Source organism: Strongylocentrotus purpuratus, unplaced genomic scaffold, assembly GCF_000002235.5.
Source record: "Strongylocentrotus purpuratus isolate Spur 01 unplaced genomic scaffold, Spur_5.0 spur5_scaffold_6, whole genome shotgun sequence".
In the NCBI taxonomy this organism is placed as follows: domain Eukaryota; kingdom Metazoa; phylum Echinodermata; class Echinoidea; order Camarodonta; family Strongylocentrotidae; genus Strongylocentrotus; species Strongylocentrotus purpuratus.
In genome coordinates, this window is record NW_022145612.1 from 50,208,887 (window position 1) to 50,224,221 (window position 15,335).

The 15,335-nt window shown below is 37.9% G+C and overlaps 1 long non-coding RNA gene across 1 annotated transcript in view; it reads left to right on the plus strand.

Annotated features, from left to right (window-relative positions):
* Positions 1-9,039, plus strand: part of LOC115919227 — a 61,632-nt gene extending 52,593 nt beyond the window's left edge. Inside the window, exon 4 of the long non-coding RNA XR_004061755.1 lies at positions 7,728-9,039. This is a non-coding gene — a long non-coding RNA (uncharacterized LOC115919227). The remainder of the gene's footprint in view (positions 1-7,727) is intronic.
* The last annotated feature ends 6,296 nt before the right edge of the window (positions 9,040-15,335 follow it).

A 15,335-nucleotide genomic window follows, 5' to 3' on the forward strand; every position in this document is an offset into this window, starting at 1 on the left:
CCAACATTGTATGTAGACAGAGCCGCTAGTGTTCATGAACGTGAAAAACCCAAGGCCATCATCGCAATCAGCTCTTCTTACTGTCTTGAGAGGTCTGGAGAGACCTTGTGATAGAACAGTGAGATGAACCCTCAAATAGCCTCCGCCTCCAGGCGCTTTCATGGACAAAGCCAGAAAAAAATCTTTAGAAGTTTACATTAGTAGTAGCGCGCATCTTGCAATGGATCGCTTTGCAAATGTAAACCAGTTTGAAGACTTAACTGACAAACCATTGCATATGTTATTCTGTATGTAGAAATCAAAATGTAGATCATATACAATAGTTTTGATACATTGGCGAAGCCTCTGGCAAGCTTTGAGGGTCATCACAAACTGGAACTTTAATCAGGCCTGACTTTAACTTAACCCTACAGTATGTCAAAAGAGAAATGGAGGACAACTTTTAGATATATCACTCTTCAGTCATTATCATGTTAATGATGCCCCACTGCTACTATTATCTACAATCGTAGCAAGGTGTTTCAGATACTGATATTTAAAGTTGATACTCTAAGCAAATAAATGTCCCTTAATTTGTTACCTACGGCAAGTATATGTTATTTTTAAGTTTTTCAATTACTTAGTATATCACAAAAAAATTCTGTCTACTCGAAATCCTCAATTGAAATGTCTAAAATATCCGCCTCTCTTTGCATAGAAAGTCAGTCACGGCGCTGGTCTACTATTTATGACCTCACGTCCGGGAGAGAGTATATTCACGTACCCGGATGTTCCATAGCAAACATGTGCAGAGTGATACGATTTTCTGCATATTTTTGTTTCAAAGGCTGAAAAGTCTAATAAATCATAATTCTATGTACAATTCTTTACCTTCCCCTAGTACTTCATAGTATTAATATCAATTCCCCTTTTAAAAATTATGACATATACATTCCAACGATGTGCTATTAGTCGATATTTTCACCATGTAATTTTTGTTTTGGTGTTGAAATCGGCCCAGGCACGGAGTGAACAGTAGTTGTCTACCCATGCACAGTTCATTACCATACACTACAGCGATCTCCCGATGGTTTCTTCTTTCTTTTTCCCATGTCTTTCGCCTTCCTTGGCCCTGAACATCCTTCATCTACCAATTCTGACACCGGTAGTCAGGAGCAAGTCTTTGTTAGTTGTTTTTCTTAGCTGGCAACGTCGCTTTCATTCTCTTGCAATTGCCGATAAACATATAACTAGCGCACGTACGTTCCATCACAAGCAAGCAGCGCCTAGAGCAGCGGCTTGGTCTTACCTCCCGATTCTGCTCGCTTCACGAACGTTCATGCAAGATCAGAGCCGCATCACTCGCCAAAATATTATAGAGGAAGCGCGCTTGCATGATCTCGTTCAAGTTTGATATTTTACAACATAAAATGTCTGGTACTGTATCCTTTTTTGAGGCAGTCACACACATCTATGATAAGTACTATCATAGTTCTAGACCTATTCGTTTTACAAAACTGCTCATGTACATCATTCTGATGACAATATAATGCATCCGCCTATTCATAAGTGCACGATTTAACTTTAATTCCTAAGCAGTAAACTCGTCTTAAATCTCTACCAAATAGGTGAATATGAGGATATAAAAAGAAATCAGCGACTGGAAAATGTTGCTTCGTTATTCTTCATTCAATTGAAAACAGAAAATCCATCAAATATACTCCTTAACAACAACAAATCTAAGCTCTGACAGGATAGCATTTACGTAGGGATATCACTGCCATTCACTCTCACTGAGCCCTTGACTCCCGTTCGTGACATCACGGATAGAGGCCCGACTCTACGTGCACTTCCGGGTTTCAGACTTAGATATTTTGGTAGAGTTTACTCGAATAAATTCATTATTCTAAACTTGTTTTGTCGGGTGGACACCATTTGGTGTTATTATGGGGGTTAAAAGCTTTCTATTTATGTAATTATCTCAGTATTTGGGATTGTCTTAGAGTATCAACTTTAACATTTTCGGGGGCTACTTTTCAAGCTTGCTTGCATGAAAATAACACTCTCTAATTTGTTTTGCATTGAACTCTATGCACATTCTGGGGGCTCTTTTATTACTTTCGGGGGCTCTTTTTAGCATTTCGGGGGCTAATTCGCCCCGAGCCCCTGTGTATTTTTTCCCTGGATATCTTTGAAGTGTCTCATGTTTTATACTGAGCAGTTTGCATAAGAAACATATTTTACAAATAGCAGGGTGAGTCTTGAGAGCAGGCTAGTTGACAGTGAAGGTCATTCCATACATGGGCAGCCATTATTATATAGACTGGGCTTCCAAGCATCCAGAGAATGCCACTTATTGTGTACATGTCTGGTTGATATTTACCCTCCCACTATGCACAAAACCCCCCTGTGTATTATGGTCCGTTCTGAGAGAGTTCTGAGAGAGATGGAGTACAATTTGGTGTGAACTTCCGACGTACAGTACCAAGTTGTTTTCATTCTCCATTGTTAGTTTGCAGTAATGTGCTACATTAAGAAAAACAGTTTGTAATTGAAAGAGAGAGATGGAGCCTTGAAAGTTTGTCCTCTTTTTATATGTAATTTGTTGACCTATTTTCGTGGACTCATGTACATTTGTAGATGTAGTTTTAGACCTTGCATGACTGGGCCTGAAACAGCTGAAGTTACAGAAATTGAACCATTCATTGCTAAAAGTGCACATACATGTGTATGCATTAATGGGTTTAGTATTATTTCAGAGTGTGTACCTCACAGAGTGGTAGGGCTCAAGTTTCTGTTCTGGCGTCCCTTCTGCCCGACTTTGACTCAAAATCGAGATGGAATTTGGATCAAGAGGTTTTCTATTGTATACATGAACATTTTCATGAAAGTACATGAATAAATATTTCCATGTTGGAGTGGTTTTGGCACAGTCATAATATTTGTTTCTTTTTTAAACCCGATGTCTGCGGTCCCGATACCTTCTATGAATATGAAGAAAATAATAAACCATAACAATAAGACCACTTTTCAAGAGTCTGAATGTATGTTCATTATGTAAATAAGCCACAGACATTTCCTTGGCGCTGTTAGCGGATGTGCATGCACCATGCGCTTTACTGGGATTGAAATAAATGATTTGTGAGGGAGAAAGAAGTGTTGGATTTGTGAGGTTCACAGTGATTGCGTATTGGGCTCATCTTCAGGCTGAGATTTCATCCATTCCATCTGATTCCACACCAGATCAATAGCAAGTAATAAAAACTCTGTCCCCGAACCGGGGCACACAAAGAAGACATCTTGGACATCTTGTCAAAGTCAATTCCGTTAATATTGCGTTATCGATCCTGACTCAGATTTCTTTGACGGGCGGGTGTGTGATGGTAACATTGCCTACCCAGTGCAAACCCCTGTTTGGTGTTAGCTTGTGAATTAGTAAGGTCAACCAATAGACAGCTTGACGGCTTCTTCATGCTGCAAATAGAATGTAGAAAAAAAATGACTTCGGGTAGAGAAGGTGATGTTCTTAAAGGTAAAGACCAGTTATGGTCATGCGATTGCATTGTGAAAGAAACGTTGTGGAATCGATCAGAAAAGGTTGATCATCTAGCATCTAGCATCTGCAAGGTTCTGGAATCATCAAAATGATAAGAAATTTGGCCCATTCTTCTTAAAGTTACAAGCACTATACACAGAAAGATGTATATGGGACTACCCTATATCTCTCACAGACCATGAGAGAAACAAATTTACCAAATATATGAATTAGTAGGCGGTTTCCCGGCAAATTTTTTATCATCATGTATTAGTCAAAACATATTCTTTCACATGATTGGTAATGAGAGCTTCCATTTTATTTTTTGAAATTGGGGCATTTCCAATACTGGTCTTTACCTTTAAGGCAGCTAGAGAAATGAAGAGATTCAATGTCCTTGCATTTTACATAATTGATTGTCCTGTAAGCAGCTCTTGACTTTCCTGCCCATTCTTTCTGCCCAATGCATTATTAAATATATATGATTTCAAAAATATTATTTGGGGGGTTTAATGAAGTTTTAAATGTCCATCATTCCCCATCTTTATTATTGTTTATGTTGTGCTTTTGTCTTTTTTTATGTCTTAGCAAAATTATATGAAATGCAGAAGATATGACATTTTAAGTGCCACCAAATTATAAAATATTTGTCACAAAATGAAATATGATTTTGTAAGTCAAGTTAGTAATCATAGTGACCTTCTTAATTAAAATCGTTGATCTTGATGCACATTTATTCTGTGAAATCTTGTTTGCTGAAACAGTTTATAAATTCAGACTACAATGCAGATATATGAAGATGTATACAATATGCTAATTGGGCATGTGAAACTGGCTATATGGCACTGAAAAAGAAATCTTCAGCCATCGACCTTTTGCTTTGAACATTTATTTTTCAAGAATGGACTAGGATTTAATGACTTCAAATCTTCATTAGATGTCAATATCATTATCAGACACATATTCTTTGTTTGAAGGGAAAATTACCATCCCTATAAAAATGAAAAAAGTAAAATGTGATACAGTGATTTCAAATCTACAGTAGATAGTACTTAAGCAAACATAATTCTTAAATGTTTTTTCTAACCACCCATGTGTACAAAAGCACAATTTTCTACAGTCATTCATTAATATGTATTTCGATTAATGACTCACAAAAATTATTACCCATTGCCATGAATAGGGTAAGGCGGAAATCTCTAGTGAGTAGTTAATCAAATTAGGCAGCATGCAGCATTTCCAAAAATCCTTTTAATTGGATAGGAATGGATTTGTGTATTTTCATCCGCATCAAATGAAAATCCCCATGGAATCTAGCAAGAGGAACGGGCTAGTCCAATTAATTAATTTGCACTATTTTGTTGTGGATTATGTATTCCGTGCATGCCATGCCAAATCATGATGCAGCCTAGAAATTTGTTTTCCGCAGAAATGTCACGTTTACTGAAAGTGTGTAGCTCTGCAATTAGTGAAGTTGTTAGATTTTTAATTGCGTGGGTGCATGTAGCATCAATTTTTGTTTTAATGGTTGATGAATTTGCTTTTGCTTATACAAGTAACCCAATAGGGAAGGACAAATTGCTTTCTTTGAAAACATTGATGCATAACTTAGACATATCCTCCGGTGAGAGCCAGAAAGGTGTTAACTCATGTACTCTTGCATAGAGTACCAATATTTGGAACTTGAAATTCTCCATGAATGCTTTCATTGTAATTGGATAACAACTTCCAGACTGGTAACCCTTGACACAGCTGCGCTGCCATTGAACACTGTGACAAATGCCTCCAGATTTCATGTCACCAGTCTATCCTAATGAATGTGACACATTGCAACCCGGTTAACACCGCTCCTGCAGAGAGTGGCTTGGCGCTGTGCTGGTCATTCATAATTTGCAAATGGCAGGCGTCCCAGGAATGACCGTCGATGGTAGCCCCGGGCTGGAGGATGACCATGCAAAATATGTTAAGAGACAGGTCCATTAAGAATTCAAGATGCAGACAGAGTAGAGACAGTCAGCTTCAAGAGAGATGGAGAGATAGAGAGAGACAGAGACAGAGAGAAACAGAGACAGAGACAGAGAGAGTGACCGAGAGACAGAGAGAGGCATGGGAGAGAGAATTGGGAATAGGAATGGGGGTGTTGGTGCTTGAAAATATTCAGAGAGACATGAGATGAGATGAGATGAGATGAGATGAGATGAGATGGGGAGAAAAATGTTAAATATTGACAGATATAGACAGAGAAAAAGGAGATGTGCAGACACAACTTAATTTCTTCCACAAGGGGGAGTTCAAGTTTGGTTCACTGTCCTAGCAGACTTTGACATCAATTTCTCATATTGATTTCCTGATCAAATTCCCCTAATGCTCAAGAACTATCCTTTACAGTGAATATTAATGCAAAGGTTGTATTTTTAATATTCATCATGGCAACATAAAGCCTCGACTCCAAGACAGAGGGAGGCCTCTTGTGGAATATCCACGAACATAAGTGTAATACATTATGCACAATCACGCTTGTATAGCAGTTTAGGACAAGATCCGTAATAGAGAATTCTTCTAATGGAATTCATGGATTCAACAACAAAAAATTGTCTGTTTTTCAATATCACCACTGACTAGACCTTACAAGGATGAAAGCTGATATCGTCCCTCCTTGAAGTTATTGATCAACAAAAAAATTACCTAAATCCAAAGTGTTATTGATAAGCAAAAAAACATGTTTTTGAAATCCAACCAGTTAAATTTATGTCTGCCTTCGAGACTCTTTCCTGTTGCCAAATGAGTTCACTGACATTCAGTAGCTTTTCGTTGTCTGTTCGCTGTGGTGCATAATTCATTGCTCGGTAGAAAGTAGAAGTAGATGCATGTTCCTGCCCCGAGGTCTCGAGAGACCAAGAGAGCATCACCCATACATCATGATCTGACACAGGGCACCAGAAGACCTACTTCGTCCCATCAGCAAAGATACTCGGATGCAGATCATTTCATACCAGATCTTTCTATCTTGGAGCCAATCTCACACAGATTGTGTAATGTGAGCGGCCTGGTCTTGAGCCTGTCGTTTTCATTTTGGAGTAATACAGCTTTAAGAGAGGAGTGAATCAAGTTCGTTTTGCTGGATTAAAGCACCCTCGAGCCTGTGTATATGCAAAATGAATGGATGGATTATAAGCAGATTGTATGAAAAGATTGATTGTATGACATTATGAATAAGTTTGGAGAGAATCAACAAAGTAGTAGGTGCTGAGAAAGAGTTTTGAATGGTTCTGTCACTGTCCAGGCATAAAAATGTCTATATTTGAGCCTTGGTGTAGATTAGTAAATGTAGTAAGATCTGCTGTAAATAATAGATGATGATGATAGTGACAACGTCATTGAAACTTATGATGGTGGTAATGATATTTATGATGAAGAAGATGATGATGATGATATTGATGAAAATGATGAGGATTAGTGTGATGATTATTGAGGAGGAGGATGGTGATGATGGTGGACCGTGTAAGAATGATTATGATGATGTTGATAATGATATTACCGGTAATGATGATGTATTATTGAGGAGGATGGGGGTAATAATGATAATGGTTTCAATGATGTTGATATTGTTGCTGCTTTTGAATCATTTTGAATGATGAATTCTCCAGACGAGCATCACCATAGCAACTGAAATGTTCAGAGCACAACCATGGTACAACTGTCATTTGTAATTCACAACAGAGTATTCACCTCATATTTAATATTCAAAGTTAAAAACCAGAATAACCCATTGTAGATTCAAAGCATGTCTTCATGTTCTTATATTTCACTGCTAAGATTGCTCTCTTCCGTGTGGTCATGATAGTCACTATCTCATCGTGCCATGGACAGAGTTCTTAGGAGAGTCTCGTCATGTCTTGCAGTGATCTTATTAACTCCTGATTGAATTAAACCTCAAGGGCAGACTCGGATGCAATTAATAACTATTAATCGTATTGTATTCGGAACAATTGATTTATGTTCTCAAATATGGCTAATTGACAGTGCTGCATGTATTCTTGAAGCTAGGGAATGTCAAGAGCTGTGTAGCATTAACTACAAAGCAGGGAAATTAAAGGTATGATTATGAGGCAATGAAATTGGAGTTATGCCTGGTGAATGTCTTTATTGATCTCTTTCATTTGAAGTGCTCCTTAATGATTTTTTTTTTATTTTGTATTTCTTGTTGTTGCAGGATTACAAAGAGGCTGCATGTGAATGGTAAGTCATTTTTAGCTAATTAACAATAATATCAAGGTTGATCACTAATGTTAACTGGGTCTACTTAACTATCTCATGTTTGCTGTCCCCAATCTCCCCAACTCTTCCTCTCTCTCTCTCTCTCTCTCTCTGTCTCACCCTCTGTTTTTTTCTCTTTCGTTTTGATGCATCCTTTTCTGTCGATATTTATCCCATCTTTGCCTCTTGATTATTTCACACCAAGGTAAACTTAAGGCCAATGGCATTTCTTTTTAATGAAGACATGGGTCTAGACCCCAGAGTGTAGTCTGTTCAGAAATTGTCAATTTCATCTGATGTTAGCAGCACATCCTGATACTGCTCTTATATTTCAATACCTGCTATCTTACATACATTTTCATTTCAGCATGCTAGCCATGCTATTTTTTCTCTAGGGTATTATATTTTTTAGGGTAGGGTATTCTAACTTGTGCTGGATGACAGTAAATGTTTCTTTTGCTGCAGCACTCACCGATGACGTATCTTGTTCTGTTAGCATTCTTCCTGCAATCATAAATCTTGCGATGTAAAGAAATCCATGACTTTATTTGGAGTGACATGGAGAAACCATGAAGGAGTCGTCTTGTGGACCACTTTGTGAAACAGTCAACCTTTGTGGCAAGGTGTAACAAGATTTGTGGAAAGGTGTAACAAGATTTGTGGAAAAGGATGTGCCATTTTAGAAGTGTGTGCATTTAAATGTGCTACAAGAGGTCTTTATTCCCTGGTGCCTATTCCAGACACAGTGATGATTAAACAAAATGGAGAGAATACATCAAGACGTGAAATAGTAGTCACAGAAACACAATGTCACATTCATGGATTAATCTTTGATTGTGGATGTAATCAGAGAGAATCGAACTCATTTCCAGAGATTATAACATGAACTTGATTCTATCTAGAACAGGGTTGTTTTACTTTTGAAGTGACTGGATGTTATGTCTAGCTCTTTTGATCGTGTCATTACTTACAAAAGGAAACATTTGCAGTTGAAACTTGAACCAGGTGCCAGCAGGATTCTCAAGCATGATAGATGCTTGTAGTTTTAAGTGTAATCTTGAGTCATTTATTTAGATTGAATTATTGTTTGACTCTTTCTACATCTCATGTTTACTGTTAAAGGCAGAATGCATGTTTTGACAGCCAATTATGTTGTGTTACTAATGAGCCTACCATGTATTGGGAATTAAATTCCTCAACGTGTTCTATCTCTATCGCTTCCCCCTCTCTCTACCCACATCTCGCTCGCTTCGTACCCTTGCTCTGTCTGTCTGTCTCCCCCTCTCCCTCCCTTTCTCTCTCTCTCCCTTGCTCTTCCTCTCCGTCCATCTCTCCTTCCTCCCTCCCTCCCTTTTTCTTCTCCATCCCTATTTCTTCTCTATATCTTTTTCCCTACCTCCCCTTCCCTCTTTCTTGCTTGCTTTCTTTCTCTCTCTACAACCCTCTCTCCCTTTCTCCACCCCCCCCCCCAACAATCTCTCTCTCCCAGTCTGGTAGAAGAAGTAAAGCAAAAACCATTTGTGATCATTCATCATCCGTGGGCCTATGTAGTCAGCCGGCACATGTGTGTGGACTCATGTCAGGAAGTAAGGATAGATGCTGTAATATTGAGACATGCCATCAAATCATCTATAATGCTGTGGACCTCATCTAAGTGACATTCAAAAGGTCATAAGTTCTCTTCTGATGAGAGAAACTTGGTGTATTTTATTCACAGAGTGGATCGTGATAGTTGTCCAAAAATCAAAGAAACTTATTTTCAACTCCGAAAACATTTTTTTTTGGGGGGGGGGGGGGGGGAGGGGGAGGGCAAAATGGACTGTTAAGAGAAAATATATGGCAAGTGCCCATCATTACAACATTTATCGGTTTAAATGCGTACCAGTATTGAAAGTGTTGAATTCAATTATGAATTGTATTTTGTAAAGCTATTCACAACCTTTGAGATCATTTCATTTGTGAGTAATGTGGAAAAGGGAAGGGTTTTGTAGAAATCAATTTAATGTGCTTTAGGACAAAGGTAGGAAATCCTGAGAGAAAACCGATAAAAATAGCTCTACTTTGTTTTCCTGTAATCTGAACACATTTCTATGGATGTTGTACAAATGTGCAAACTGCAAAAAAAGGTATCTTGAGTGCTTGGTCCTTGGAATGTTTAAATGTGCTGGAATTTCATTGTGTTGTATCTTTTTTCAAAGAGCAGTTTAGTCCTTCTTGCACTCACACCCCAGAGATCAGCACAAAATGACAACAAGCCCTAATGGGCATAAATTGGTAGCAATTCAGACATGTGATGGCCAACAGAGAACAGTTGTTCCTTTGTTACACTCAGAGCTTGTATAGGGTTTTGGATTGGGGCAGCTCATATTTAGCGTGAGTCATATTGCTTGGTATGTAAAGCTAGCATGGAAGAAGAACACACACAGATATGATACGCTGAATGGAAGATGTTTTCCTCTCCGGGAAGATCATAATTTGATGTGTGTTGTGGCATTTTGTAATGAATGGCCAGATATTGTTCCCTGGGTCATATTTCAGCTAGTCTCCATCCTAGCTCTTTCTCATTTTTTTATAAAGAGTCTCTTGGTCTTATTTCTTCTTTCTGTCCTCTTTCTCTTGTTGGGTTTATTGTACGTTGTTTCCTCATATGGTTCTTCATGGATAAATAATAGGGTTGTGAAATACCACACACAAAATACATTTGACATGAAGTTACAATGATTTCTTTTCTGCCTACACCTTTTTAATAGTTTTTCCTTCAAGTAATATGTAGTTTGAGGTTATGAGGAGTTGAGATTTTGTCTCTGACAGTCTGAGGCTGACTTTAGTGACTTGCATACAATATAACATAACTTCAAAATATTCCAGTACAAGATGTTTTCACACTGTTTTCATTGTTTCATTTAATTTTGTTGTCAAATTGCTCACTCGCATGATGAAGTCAAAGAGAGGTGCTTCCAAATTTCCTGCAAAGTGCAATAGAAAATTTGGTTTTTAGCGATTTGATTAAATGCAACCTTATTAAATATGCTTTTCTAAAGATATCAAGTATGGTGGATATCAAGAGTAGTAGCGACCTCTGTTTTTTTGCAGGATCTTGAGGATTTTCCAGGAGTTAGTGGAGTTGTAAGTGTAGGAGTAAGAAGAGAAAGGGGAAAGGGCTTTAGTACAGTTCAGAACTGATCTGATCTTTCAAGTTCCACTATGGTTGTGAGGGTGTATGATTGGTAGCGATGAGGGGAGGAATGGGGGAGGTTACTTATGGGATTGGGTAGGTTTGTGCTCCTTATGTTCCTCCTTGTCTGGAGATTTAAGTTCAGAGTCATGCAAAAATAAGGACATATTATTGTGCCGTCTTGCTTGGAAGCCATACTGGCTGCATGTAACATGTAGGCTTCCATCTTGAAAGTGAGAAGCAACCTATAATTCAGGAATACATTTGTTGTAAATACTAGTAAGGGCACCTGAATCTTACCAATAGTGTGTTTTCAGCACTTCTAAAGTTGTGTTTTTATGAACTTAAAATGATTCTTTCTCTTCGGCATAGCATATAAAGATTCTAATTCTTAGAATATGGAGATGAAGGATAGATCCTAATGAATAACTACATTTGTCACTGATAGAATTCAGCATTTAGGATGGTAGTTGCAACTATTTGTCCCTTAGCTTCCCTTGCTCTTTTCTCATGTTATCATTTATATGCATGTTTCCTTCTTTCAGTTCCATCGTATTCCCAATCAATAAGTCTACATGTATAAAAACATTTTCTGTTTTGATGAAGAGCTTATACAGTGTATACTTTTCATTGTGATGTCTCTTGAAGTTTGATTGGCCTTGTGATGATTGTTGTCATTGCTAGCTACATCGTAGTATAAGCTCTATGTGTTAAATGGTTCCTTATTCACTTCAAGGAGAAAGACTGAAATTACTTCTTTTACAGAAGATCATCATCCTGAAAAAAGTGAAGGACTGAGAGTAACCTTGTTCACATTTTGAACAGGTCATTAGTCTCTTCATTATTCAATTCCAGATAAAGTTGTCAATATATCTGATTGATAGTGATACACATCTGTAAAAACCCAATTTGACAAAGTAACATAATACATAGTATTTTACGCTTATGTTTCTGATTTGTACCAGATTTTTCTACCTGCTCTTTTAAAACGAAAGCCTGCATATGAAAGAAGAGTTCAAATTGTTATAATACTTTTGATAGCATTAGGAGTAAGTCCAAAGAAATAGGCCCTACAGTCATGCAGTAATGATTCAACTTTTCTTCTGTGCTTTAATTGTCAAAGAAAGACATATTTTGGTTTACGTTTGGATTGTAGTTTAGGTTTAGGGTTAGGCATACCGTTTGGTCCAAGTGTTCAAGTAAGAGACATTGTTGGTGTTAGAAATTGATTTCAGAGCTATTGTTGCTGGAGCATGCGTCAAAGGATGCCCTTCAATATTTTCAATAGTGTGCAGGATGTGAGCCAGAAAGGCGTTAACTCTATGCGTTTACTCCAAGTTAATGCCCTTCTGGCTCTCAACAGACAAAATACAGAAACTGAATGATCATGTTTACATTCATTGTAACATTTTGATAGCAACATGGGCAGCCTGGAGATAAGCCGCGTTCCTATGACCTACAGATGATACTGTTTAACATAAAATAAACATGACTGTCCTCATTGATCATGCAGAGATATAGAGTTCATATATATCCTCCAGTCATTAGTTAATGACAAAATAAGCAATTTAGCAGGGGCACCCAGGACTATTTAGATACATTAACATTTTGATAACCTATGATGGCATCGCAATGACATCTCTGTTTTTGCATCCCGAGTTGAATGCTTCCCCTCCCTAGCCGACAAGTTACTCCCTGATCCAGTAATGGATCTGGCTAGCCGTCGCGGCAGTGGCGGAGAAAGGAGAAGAAAAAACGTAACCATTAGCAGTGCTGTTGATTTAGGTGACGCAGGTCCCTGTAAAATATACATGGGTGTTTGCCAGTGGATGGATATGGCTGTAATGTTAGGCCCAGGGTACCATTGCAACTTGGGTTTGAGCTATTAAATATGGGGTCAGTCATGGCTGAAATAACTGGCATACCCAAAAGTCGATTGGTGATGGATAGATGCCGTATATCCCAGCAACCCATTTCATGACTGTTTTATCTGGTTCTTCATTTTCCTTTTCACCCTTATCCAAATGTTATCTTCGGCCTGTATTCCTGACTCAGGCTAGATTCCTCCTCCTAATTCTGGATTCCGAAAGATATTCCAAATGGGGGAACGTTATGGTAATGGAAATGGAAAGCTAGATAAATTCTTATGATTATTATGATTGATCATGGTTTACCTGTGCCTATGAAATGGAGAAGTAATGTAGGCATAAATAATTCTTCCTTGACCTTCCCTTCTTCCTTTTATTTTAAACCTTTGCTTCATATTATCATTTGCTTCATCTATCCCCTCAAATATCTTTCTCTTAATGTCTCTATCTATGCTTTCCTTGTTGTCTCTCTCTCTCTCTCTCTTTCTGTGCTTCGTAAATAATCCTCCAAAATGATCCTCATTGAATTAAACTTGAGTCTCAATGAGACTCTTTATTGAAAAATTGATACATAAATTGTACCAGTTTTAGACCAAAAGTAAGCATTGTGAAAATTTCAATTATGATATTTTAGAGGAAATTAAATGAACAAACATGTTCCTCTCTGCTTCCTGCTCTCTTCATTTGGGAACAGCATAGAATGTATCCTACATTTTCAATAGGATTCTGACTTCGTCATCGCTGTTTCTAATTAGTTGTATACTGAGACTCAAGGCCATTGTAGTTCAGTACATCATGCAGAAAATGGGGAAACTGCGATGAATAGAAGTCTAATAAACCACAACCTACATCTACAGATGTGGAGCTCTCTACCAGCATGGTTAAAATTGAGCTCTATGTTTCTTGTGTCGGTAAGAGGCAGAGCAAAAGAGCTGAAAATCGGTGTAAGCCACATATAATAGAACTCCAGATGAACTTGTGGTAGCTTGAGCATGACAAAACACAGATTAATTTTATATTTCAAGAGGTCTGCCTTTTGACGGTGCCTTAGAAGGTAGAATAATTTGGCGGTGAAAAGTCGGTCATTATTTTTTTGCCTTAGAAGTCATTGATGGCACAGCTTTAAATATGAATGAATCGGAATACAGACTCCATGCTGTGTGTCCCTCAATCCTGAAATAACAAGATGATACCAAGACAGAGAGATACACTCCCATGAATGGGAATATCCTCCTCATGTTCCCACGCATATCTTACCTTGGAATTGAATGTATGAAATTCGATAAGAGTATGACATTCGATATTACAATATAATTTGTCTTTACTTTGTTCTTTTGCCAAGTAAGGAAACAGTCTGTTATTCCTGATAGCATTGCTTCAACTTCAAGGTTCCATTATGATCGGGATGATATCATTGAGTCCTTTTAGAATGGTTTCATTTGTGTGTGTGATGCTAGGTGTTGGGGGGGGGGGGTTGTACTAGGAAGATTGTTGTCATGTGATGGGGATAGGATAAGTACCATTAACTCTTGATTTCTGCTCGTTATTTTCTCAAGTCCCAGCAGGCTATTATCACTGATTACTCCAATACAGACAGGCAGTGTCTTCTTACCATGATATCAAGATAGGAGAGCACAAAATGGTGAGATCATTCCAAGGACCTCAAGTTGTTTTCAAATATAATACTGCTCGTGATCAGTCTTTACAAGCAAGAGGAAAATTGATATGAAGAAATGTTTCAACAAAAACATATGATGAGCATATAGCGAGAAGGGCGCTCATACTGAATACAGTTTGAATAAATAAACATGGTATAAAGTAACTCGCTGAGGAAAGAATCGCATCATTCTGTTCCATCTTCATTCTTAACTAATCAGGTTGAATTGATGCTGATTGAGTTCTTGTGCAAAATGATGCTTAAACCTCTGTTTGTATCTGCGATGCTTTTTTATACAGCATACTACTATACAACTTCAAGCAAGGAAATGTAGGTCTCTTGTACAGCTATGGAGTTATGGTAAGGATTATTACGTTATTTCCCATATTCTGGGGGGGGGGGGGGGGGGGGGGGGGGAGAGGGTAAATAAATGGGTATATGGTTAAACTGTATTGTCTGTCCAACATGTGGTAAACTTACCACAATTCAAAGTCTACTGATATTTGTCAGCCTTTGAGGCCTCTTCTAAAGTAATCCAAATTTGCAAAAATAGCAATTTGAATTATAAATCGATGAAAGACAAGTCAATAATTCATCCATGAATATTCAAACCCTTCAGGCTATTTTGCCTGACCATTTGTCGATACCAAATGAATCTGCCTCAATACATGAGAGACTTTTTGTGTGTATAATGCATGAGATAATCACAAGAAACATCCTTGACCAGTGACCAGTGCATATACATGTATATGATTGTACAGAGTGACTGGAATAAGTAGTTTTTACTGTTGGCACTATAGGGTCAAGTAGGGAGACATAAAATGACCAAGATCAATATATACCATGGCCATGAGTGAAATTCGA